The following is an 11881-nucleotide window of genomic DNA, read 5'->3' as shown; positions in this document are numbered from 1 at the left end:
GGGGAGGCTCCCGCTGCAGAGGGGGGAGGCTCCCGCTGCAGAGGGGGGATGATCCTGCTGCGGGGGGGTGAAAGAGAGGCTCCCGCTGCAGAGGGGGGAGGCTCCCGCTGCAGAGGGGTGAGGCTCCCGCTGCATTGGGGGTGTGTGAAAGAGGGGCTTCCGCTGCGGGGGGGGGTGAAAGAGAGGCTCCTGCTGCTGTGGGGGTGAAAGACAGTCTCCCGCTGCAGAGGGGGGGAGTGAAAGAGAGGCTCCCACTGCGGGGGGGGTGAAAGAGAGGCTCGCACTGCGGGTGGGGGTGAGAGGCTCTCACTGTGGGGGGGGTGAAAGAGAGTCTCCCGCTGCAGAGGGAGGAGGGAGAGGCTCCCGCTGCAGAGGGGGGAGGGAGAGGCTCCCGCTGCAGAGGGGGGAGGCAGAGAGGCTCCCGCTGCAGAGGGGGGTGAAAGAGAGGCTCCCGCTGCAGAGGGGGGAGGCTCCTGCTGCAGAGGGGGGAGGCTCCCGCTGCGGGGGGGGTGAAAGAGAGGCTCCCGCTGCAGAGGGGGGAGGCAGAGAGGCTCCCGCTGCAGAGGGGGGTGAAAGAGAGGCTCCCGCTGCAGACGGGGGGAGGCTCCTGCTGCAGAGGGGGGAGGCTCCCGCTGCGGGGGTGGGTGAAAGAGAGGCTCCCGCTGCAGAGGGGGGAGGCTCCCGCTGCGGGGATGGGTGAAAGAGAGGCTCCCGCTGCAGAGGGGGGAGGCTCCCGCTGCTGGGGGTGAAAGAGAGGCTCCCGCTGCGGGGGGTGGGGTGAAAGATGAAAGAGAGGCTCCCGCTGCAGAGGGGGGGGGGAGTGAAAGAGAGGCTCCCACTGCGGGGGGGTGAAAGAGAGGCTCCCGCTGCAGAGGGAGGAGGCTCCCACTGCAGAGGGGGGAGGCTCCCGCTGCATTGGGGGGGTGTGAAAGAGGGGCTTCCGCTGCGGGGGGGTGAAAGAGAGGCTCCTGCTGCTGGGGGGTGAAAGAGAGGCTCCCGCTGCAGAGGGGGGTGAAAGAGAGGCTCCCGCTGCAGAGGGGGGAGGCTCCTGCTGCAGAGGGGGGAGGCTCCCGCTGCGGGGGGGGGTGAAAGAGAGGCTCCCGCTGCAGAGGGGGGAGGCTCCTGCTGCGGGGGTGGGTGAAAGAGAGGCTCCCGCTGCAGAGGGGGGAGGCTCCCGCTGCGGGGGGGGTGAAAGAGAGGCTTCCGCTGCAGAGGGGGGAGGCTCCCGCTGCGGGGGTGGGTGAAAGAGAGGCTCCCGCTGCAGAGGGGGGGAGGCTCCCGCTGCGGGGGTGGGTGAAAGAGAGGCTCCCGCTGCAGAGGGGGGAGGCTCCCGCTGCTGGGGGTGAAAGAGAGGCTCCCGCTGCGGGGGGTGGGGTGAAAGATGAAAGAGAGTCTCCCGCTGCAGAGGGAGGAGGGAGAGGCTCCCGCTGCAGAGGGGGGAGGCAGAGAGGCTCCCACTGCAGAGGGGGGAGGCAGAGAGGCTCCCACTGCAGAGGGGGTGAAAGAGAGGCTCCCGCTGCAGAGGGGGGTGAAAGAGAGGCTCCCGCTGCAGAGGGGGGAGGCTCCCGCTGCGGGGGGGGTGAAAGAGAGGCTCTCGCTGCAGAGGGGGGAGGCTCCCGTTGTAGGGGGGTGAAAGAGAGGCTCCCGCTGCAGAGGGGGGAGGCTCCCGCTGCGGGGGGGTGAAAGAGAGGCTCCCGATGCAGAGGGGGGAGGCTCCCGCTGCGGGGGGTGAAAGAGAGGCTCCCGCTGGGGAGAGGCTGCAGCCAGCTGTCTTACAGGGCTGTAAGGAGGATGAGAAAGAACACTGGTTATTTCTTCATATATTCCTATTTTTTTTCTCCACCCACCACAACACACCAAGGAAATATTTTAAAAAAATAATAATAAAAAATGAAGTGCACATATGGGCTTTGTACAGCAGAGGGCACTCTTCGCTCGATTAGAATCAGCATACAGATCCTCCTTAGTAAAGCGTAATGGTGACGTCACTTCTACAGATATGTGCCAGCTCTTGTGTGAGCCGCAGTCTTTTCTTAGAACTTTGCCGCTGTTCCTCTGTTATTCCTCCTGGAAATGTATGAGTAGATTGACATTTGGGTGTTACCATTTCCCTTGTCATTCAGTTGTGTCTCTCCAATCAGAGCCTGCCGTGCGGACCACGCCCCACCCATGAGGGAATTGTTGGCATCCATTTCGTGGAGGAGTAATTGAGGAGCAGCCACAATGATCACAAACCACTGCAGTACTAAGCTATAATGTATGTCACCCTTGTATCATGTATTAATTGAATGTTATGTAAGTCGCTGTGTGTAGAGCTCCGGCTGCGGACACTGATTTATTTCCATGTGGTTGAATCTCCTGGGACAGGGCGGCCTCTGACTACGGACAGTGGAGGTGGCCATCTTGTTACATTAGGAAGGATGTGGTGACTAGTTACTCACAAAACGTTCCCAGTCACCCTGTTGCTATTTTGCCATCAGATCAATCAGAGATTGGAGTCTAAACTCTGCCGAGTAAGGGATTTACAGTGTATGTCCATGTAACAGCATTGGCTTACTGCTTACATAAAGGGTTTTGTCACTGTGTACATACATTACATTACTGATCCTGAGTTACATCCTGTATTATACCCCAGAGCTGCACTCACTATTCTGCTGGTGCAGTCACTGTGTACATACATTACATTACTGATCCTGAGTTACATCCTGTATTATACTCCAGAGCTGCACTCACTATTCTGCTGGTGCAGTCACTGTGTACATACATTACATTACTGATCCTGAGTTACATCCTGTATTATACTCCAGAGCTGCACTTACTATTCTGCTGGTGCAGTCACTGTGTACATACATTACATTACTGATCCTGAGTTACATCCTGTATTATACTCCAGAGCTGCACTCACTATTCTGCTGGTGCAGTCACTGTGTACATACATTACATTACTGATCCTTAGTTACATCCTGTATTATACTCCAGAGCTGCACTCACTATTCTGCCGGTGCAGTCACTGTGTACATACATTACATTACTGATCCTGAGTTACATCCTGTATTATACTCCAGAGCTGCACTCACTATTCTGCCGGTGCAGTCACTGTGTACATACATTACATTACTGATCCTGAGTTACATCCTGTATTATACTCCAGAGCTGCACTTACTATTCTGCTGGTGCAGTCACTGTGTACATACATTACATTACTGATCCTGAGTTACATCCTGTATTATACTCCAGAGCTGCACTCACTATTCTGCTGGTGCAGTCACTGTGTACATACATTACATTACTGATCCTTAGTTACATCCTGTATTATACTCCAGAGCTGCACTCACTATTCTGCTGGTGCAGTCACTGTGTACATACATTACATTACTGATCCTGAGTTACATCCTGTATTATACTCCAGAGCTGCACTCACTATTCTGCTGGTGCAGTCACTGTGTACATACATTACATTACTGATCCTTAGTTACATCCTGTATTATACTCCAGAGCTGCACTCACTATTCTGCTGGTGCAGTCACTGTGTACATACATTACATTACTGATCCTGAGTTACATCCTGTATTATACTCCAGAGCTGCACTCACTATTCTGCCGGTGCAGTCACTGTGTACATACATTACATTACTGATCCTGAGTTACATCCTGTATTATACTCCAGAGCTGCACTCACTATTCTGCCGGTGCAGTCACTGTTCGCATACATTACATTACTGATCCTGAGTTACATCCTGTATTATACTCCAGAGCTGCACTCACTATTCTGCTGGTGCAGTCACTGTGTACATACATTACATTACTGATCCTGAGTTACATCCTGTATTATACTCCAGAGCTGCACTCACTATTCTGCTGGTGCAGTCACTGTGTACATACATTAAATTACTGATCCTGAGTTACATCCTGTATTATACTCCAGAGCTGCACTCACTATTCTGCTGGTGCAGTCACTGTGTACATACATTACATTACTGATCCTGAGTTACCTCCTGTATTATACTCCAGAGCTGCACTCACTATTCTGCTGGTGCAGTCACTGTGTACATACATTACATTACTGATCCTGTACTGATCCTGAGTTACATCCTGTATTATACTCCAGAGCTGCACTCACTATTCTGCTGGTGCAGTCACTGTGTACATACATTACATTACTGATCCTGAGTTACATCCTGTATTATACTCCAGAGCTGCACTCACTATTCTGCTGGTGCAGTCACTGTGTACATACATTACATTAATGATCCTGAGTTACCTCCTGTATTATACTCCAGAGCTGCACTCACTATTCTGCTGGTGCAGTCACTGTGTACATACATTACATTACTGATCCTGAGTTACATCCTGTATTATACTCCAGAGCCGCACTCACTATTCTGCTGGTGCAGTCACTGTGTACATACATTACATTACTTATCCTGTACTGATCCTGAGTTACCTCCTGTATTATACTCCAGAGCTGCACTCACTATTCTGCTGGTGCAGTCACTGTGTACATACATTACATTACTTATCCTGTACTGATCCTGAGTTACATCCTGTATTATACTCCAGAGCTGCACTCACTATTCTGCTGGTGCAGTCACTGTGTACATACATTACATTACTGATCCTGAGTTACATCCTGTATTATACTCCAGAGCTGCACTCACTATTCTGCTGGTGCAGTCACTGTGTACATACATTACATTACTTATCCTGTACTGATCCTGAGTTACCTCCTGTATTATACTCCAGAGCTGCACTCACTATTCTGCTGGTGCAGTCACTGTGTACATACATTACATTACTGATCCTGAGTTACATCGTGTATTATACTCCAGAGCTGCATTCACTATTCTGCTGGTGCAGTCACTGCGTACATACATTACATTACTGATCCTGAGTTACATCCTGTATTATACTCCAGAGCTGCACTCACTATTCTGCAGGTGCAGTCACTGTGTACATACATTACATTACTGATCCTGAGTTACATCCTGTATTATACTCCAGAGCTGCACTGACTATTCTGCTGGTGCAGTCACTGTGTACATACATTACATTACTGATCCTGAGTTACATCCTGTATTATACTCCAGAGCTGCACTCACTATACTGCTGGTGCAGTCACTGTGTACATACATTACTTATCCTGTACTGATCCTGAGTTACATCCTGTATTATACTCCAGAGCTGCACTCACCATTCTGCTGGTGCAGTCACTGTGTACATACATTACATTACTGATCCTGAGTTACCTCCTGTATTATACTCCAGAGCTGCACTCACTATTCTGCTGGTGCAGTCACTGTGTACATACATTACATTACTGATCCTGAGTTAGAGCGTGTATATACTCCAGAGCTGCACTCACTATTCTGCTGGTGCAGTCACTGTGTACATACATTGCATTACTGATCCTGAGTTACATCCTGTATTATACTCCAGAGCTGCACTCACTATACTGCTGGTGCAGTCACTGTGTACATACATTACATTACTGATCCTGAGTTACCTCCTGTATTATACTCCAGAGCCGCACTCACTATTCTGCTGGTGCAGTCACTGTGTACATACATTACATTACTGATCCTGAGTTACATCCTGTATTATACTCCAGAGCTGCACTCACTATTCGGCTGGTGCAGTCACTGTGTACATACATTACATTACTGATCCTGAGTTACATCCTGTATTATACTCCAGAGCTGCACTCACTATTCTGCTGGTGCAGTCACTGTATACATACATTACATTACTTATCCTGTACTGATCCTGAGTTACCTCCTGTATTATACTCCAGAGCTGCACTCACTATTCGGCTGGTGCAGTCACTGTGTACATACATTACATTACTGATCCTGAGTTACATCCTGTATTATACTCCAGAGCTGCACTCACTATTCTGCTGGTGCAGTCACTGTATACATACATTACATTACTTATCCTGTACTGATCCTGAGTTACCTCCTGTATTATACTCCAGAGCTGCACTCACTATTCTGCTGGTGCAGTCACTGTGTACATACATTACATTACTGATCCTGTACAGATCCTGAGTTACATCCTGTATTATACTCCAGAGCTGCATTCACTATTCTGCTGGTGCAGTCACTGCGTACATACATTACATTACTGATCCTGAGTTACATCCTGTATTATACTCCAGAGCTGCACTCACTATTCTGCTGGTGCAGTCACTGTGTACATACATTACATTACTGATCCTGAGTTACATCCTGTATTATACTCCAGAGCTGCACTGACTATTCTGCTGGTGCAGTCACTGTGTACATACATTACATTACTGATCCTGAGTTACATCCTGTATTATACTCCAGAGCTGCACTCACTATACTGCTGGTGCAGTCACTGTGTACATACATTACATTACTTATCCTGTACTGATCCTGAGTTACATCCTGTATTATACTCCAGAGCTGCACTCACTATTCTGCTGGTGCAGTCACTGTGTACATACATTGCATTACTGATCCTGAGTTACATCCTGTATTATACTCCAGAGCTGCACTCACTATTCTGCTGCTGCAGTCACTGTGTACATACATTACATTACTGATCCTGAGTTACATCCTGTATTATACTCCAGAGCTGCACTCACTATACTGCTGGTGCAGTCACTGTGTACATACATTACATTACCGATCCGGAGTTACCTCCTGTATTATACTCCAGAGCTGCACTCACTATACTGCTGGTGCAGTCACTGTGTACATACATTACATTACTGATCCTGAGTTACCTGCTGTATTATACTCCAGAGCTGCACTCACTATTCTGCTGGTGCAGTCACTGTGTACATACATTACATTACTGATCCTGAGTTACATCCTGTATTATACTCCAGAGCTGCACTCACTATACTGCTGGTGCAGTCACTGTGTACATACATTACATTACTGATCCTGAGTTACCTCCTGTATTATACTCCAGAGCTGCACTCACTATACTGCTGGTGCAGTCACTGTGTACATACATTACATTACTGATCCTGAGTTACCTGCTGTATTATACTCCAGAGCTGCACTCACTATTCTGCTGGTGCAGTCACTGTGTACATACATTACATTACTGATCCTGAGTTACCTCCTGTATTATACTCCAGAGCTGCACTCACTATACTGCTGGTGCAGTCACTGTGTACATACATTACATTACTGATCCCGAGTTACCTCCTGTATTATACTCCAGAGCTGCACTCACTATTCTGCTGGTGCAGTCACTGTGTACATACATTACATTACTGATCCTGCGTTACATCCTGTATTATACTCCAGAGCTGCACTCACTATTCTGCTGGTGCAGTCACTGTGTACATACATTACATTACTGATCCTGAGTTACATCCTGTATTATACTCCAGAGCTGCACTCACTATTCTGCTGGTGCAGTCACTGTGTACATACATTACATTACTTATCCTGTACTGATCCTGAGTTACATCCTGTATTATACTCCAGAGCTGCACTCACTATTCTGCTGGTGCAGTCACTGTGTACTTACATTACATTACTGATCCTGAGTTACATCCTGTATTATACTCCAGAGCTGCACTCACTATTCTGCTGGTGCAGTCACTGTGTACATACATTACTGATCCTGAGTTACATCCTGTATTATACTCCAGAGCTTCACTCACTATTCTGCTGGTGCAGTCACTGTGTACATACATTACATTACTGATCCTGAGTTACATCCTGTATTATACTCCAGAGCTGCACTCACTATTCTGCTGGTGCAGTCACTGTGTACATACATTACATTACTGATCCTGAGTTACATCCTGTATTATACTCCAGAGCTGCACTCACTATTCTGCCGATGCAGTCACTGTGTACATACATTACATTACTTATCCTGTATTATACTCCAGAGCTGCACTCACTATTCTGCTGGTGCAGTCACTGTGTACTTACATTACATTACTGATCCTGAGTTACATCCTGTATTATACTCCAGAGCTGCACTCACTATTCTGCTGGTGCAGTCACTGTGTACATACATTACATTACTGATCCTGAGTTACATCCTGTATTATACTCCAGAGCTGCACTCACTATTCTGCTGGTGCAGTCACTGTGTACATACATTACATTACTTATCCTGTACTGATCCTGAGTTACATCCTGTATTATACTCCAGAGCTGCACTCACTATTCTGCTGGTGCAGTCACTGTGTACATACATTACATTACTGATCCTGAGTTACATCCTGTATTATACTCCAGAGCTGCACTCACTATTCTGCCGGTGCAGTCACTGTGTACATACATTACATTACTTATCCTGTATTATACTCCAGAGCTGCACTCACTATTCTGCTGGTGCAGTCACTGTGTACATACATTACATTACTGATCCTGAGTTACATCCTGTATTATACTCCAGAGCTGCACTCACTATTCTGCTGGTGCAGTCACTGTGTACATACATTACATTACTGATCCCGAGTTACATCCTGTATTATACTCCAGAGCTGCACTCACTATTCTGCTGGTGCAGTCACTGTGTACATACATTACATTACTGATCCTGAGTTACATCCTGTATTATACTCCAGAGCTGCACTCACTATTCTACCGGTGCAGTCACTGTGTACATACATTACATTACTGATCCTGAGTTACATCCTGTATTATACTCCAGAGCTGCACTCACTATTCTGCCGGTGCAGTCACTGTGTACATACATTACATTACTGATCCTGAGTTACATCCTGTATTATACTCCAGAGCTGCACTCACTATTCTGCTGGTGCAGTCACTGTGTACATACATTACATTACTGATCCTGAGTTACCTCCTGTATTATACCCCAGAGCTGCACTCACTATTCTGCTGGTGCAGTCACTGTGTACATACATTACTGATCCTGAGTTACATCCTGTATTATACTCCAGAGCTGCATTCGCTATTCTGCTGGTGCAGTCACTGTGTACATACATTACATTACTGATCCTGTACTGATCCTGAGTTACATCCTGTATTATACTCCAGAGCTGCACTCACTATTCTGCTGGTGCAGTCACTGTGTACATACATTACATTACTGATCCTGAGTTACATCCTGTATTATACTCCAGAGCTGCATTCGCTATTCTGCTGGTGCAGTCACTGTGTACATACATTACATTACTGATCCTGAGTTACCTCCTGTATTATACCCCAGAGCTGCACTCACTATTCTGCTGGTGCAGTCACTGTGTACATACATTACATTACTGATCCTGAGTTACATCCTGTATTATACTCCAGAGCTGCACTCACTATTCTGCTGGTGCAGTCACTGTGCACATAAATTACTTAAACTCCAGCATTGTCTACAGCAGTAGTTTACTTATTGCAGCATGCTGGTACTTGTAGTTGTGAAATTTCATATAATTACCTATGAGAAGCAATGGACAAAATCGCATGCGTTAGCGATAACCATAAACTAAGATGGCTGCCCCCTCCTGCCACGTTAAAGTTGCGCTCATTAAAGGGTATTGCAGCGCTTTTAGCACTAGTTACTAACTTTTGTGGTATGTTCTGGTGATCTATGCTCCTCGTGTAAAAGGGGCCTATGAATAGCTGCCGATTGGGGCTCTATCACTGCAGCTTGTGGCTGAGGCTGCACAGTAACTGCAGTGATTCCCTATGGGGAAAAGTAGTTACTTAACCCTTTTACCCCCCAAGGGTGGTTTGCACCTTAATGACTGGGCCAAATTTTACAATTCTGACCACTGTCACTTTATGTAGTAATTACTCTGGAACGCTTTAACAGATCCCGGTGATTCTGAGATTGTTTTTTCGTGACATATTGTACTTCATGATTGTGGTAAAATTTCTTCGATATCACTTGCGTTTGTGAAAAAAAACAAATTTGGCAAAAATTTTGCAACTTTCAAACTTTGGATTCTTATGTCCTTAAATCAGTGAGATATGTCACACAAAATAGTTAATAACATTTCCCACATGTCTACTTTACATCAGCACAATTTTGGAAGCGTACATTTATTTTGTTCGGAAGTTATAAGGGTTAAAAGTTGACCAGCGATTTCTCATTTTTCCAACAAAATTTACAAAACCATTTTTGTTTTTAGGGACCACATCACATTTGAAGTGACTTTGAGGGGGTCTATATGACAGAAAATACCCAAAAGTGACGCCATTCTATAAACTGCACCCATCAAGGTGCTCAAAACCACATTCGAGAAGTTTATTAACCCTTCAGGTGCTTCACAGGAATTTTTGGAAAACATTTAACATTTTTGTGAAAAAAAAAATTATGTTAAACCCAATTTTTATTTTTGCAGGGGTAACAGGAAAAAATGGACCCCAAAATTTGTTGTGCAATTTCTCCTGAGTAAGCCGATACCCCATATGTGAGGAAAACCACTGTTTGGGCGCACGGCAGGGCTCGGAAGGGAAGAAGCAGTATCTGACTTTTTTAATGCAAAATTTGCTGTAACAATTAGCAGAAGCCATGTTGCGTTTGGGGAGCCCCTGATGTGCCTAAACAATGGAAAAAAAAAAAAACACATTTTACCCCATTTTGGAAACTAGACCATTCAGGGAGCTTATCTAGATGTGTGCAGAGAATCTTGAATCCCCCAGGTGCTTCACAGAAGTTTATAACGTACAGCCGAGAAAATAAAAAAGATCCCATTTTTCACACACACGTTTTTAGCTCCAGATTTTTTTTATTTTTAACCCCTTAAAAAACATGCAGCAGTGGATGTTGCGGAGTGAAAATTGCAAACTGCCGTTGTAGTGACCAGTACGCTGTAGTGACCAGTACGTTGTGTACCGCTCATGCTTCTGTAGACGTGTAACCGTAAACTAGGCAGACTCTCATCGCTAGAGAAATGCCAAACCTGTAGACGCTAACTGCCATTTAGGCACACACTGGAGCTCAGAAGGCAGGGGGGCACTTCTATTTGGGAGTACAGAATTTGCTGAATTTCTTTTTTGGGGTGGGGGGGCGGGGAGCCATTTAATTCTTCCAGAGCCTTTGCACTATCCGTAACATGGAAGCCCACTATATTTCCATTGACAGATGACGGACCTGAGTGGGGACTTTTTATGGATTGATTTGAAGCTTTTATTGGGAACATTTTACATAACATTTTGTATCACATTTATCCTGCGCTTTACGCTGAGCATTTATATCGGGGTTTCCATCTAAATCTCCAAGTGACGTCATTCAGATGAAACCCCCAAGGGATCCATTCACTATAAGGAGGCAGCAGAGTTACTCTGGACTTCGTCTGGCCTCTGTTCAGCGTTGTCCTTTTCAGAAGTGCAGAAAATTGTGTCCGACGGCACTTTTATGCACGCCTAATAAAAAGACGGACACCGTGGGATAACAGGCCAGGCGGCGTCCACGGTGCCACCATCTGCCTCATTACAGGGAATCTTCCACCGGGGGTTCCGTCTGAATCACATATTTCAGAGATTCACACGGAAAACCCGGTGTAAGCGCTAAGAGCAGAGTACAGGATAAATGTGAGCCGAGCCTTACTGCGATCTCTGGGAAGCAGAATGAACAAATCAGCAGCAGGGGAAGAATTGGTTTTATTTATTTTTTACGTCGTTCCTCGTGCAGTATAAGTAATTAGACAACTGCATTCTTCGGGTTGGTGCGATTACAGATTTATATCGGGTTTTTATGATTGACATCTGTCACACACAAAAAGATGCTTTTCATTGCAAAAACTAGTTTTTGCACCACCATATTTTAAGAGCTATAATTTTTCCAATTTTTCTAGTCGTGTAAGGGCTTGTTTTTTGCGGGACAAGTTGACTTTTTTTTACTTGTACCATTTTTGGGCACATGACATTTTATCACTTTCTATTCTGATTTTTGGGAGGCAGAATAAATAAAAACCAAT

This window comes from Phyllobates terribilis, unplaced genomic scaffold (assembly GCF_046119375.1).
Source record: "Phyllobates terribilis strain yellow unplaced genomic scaffold, ASM4611937v1 Scaffold_10__3_contigs__length_209671492, whole genome shotgun sequence".
NCBI classification, from domain to species: Eukaryota; Metazoa; Chordata; class Amphibia; order Anura; family Dendrobatidae; genus Phyllobates; species Phyllobates terribilis.
Note: the sequence above shows the minus strand (reverse complement) of the source record.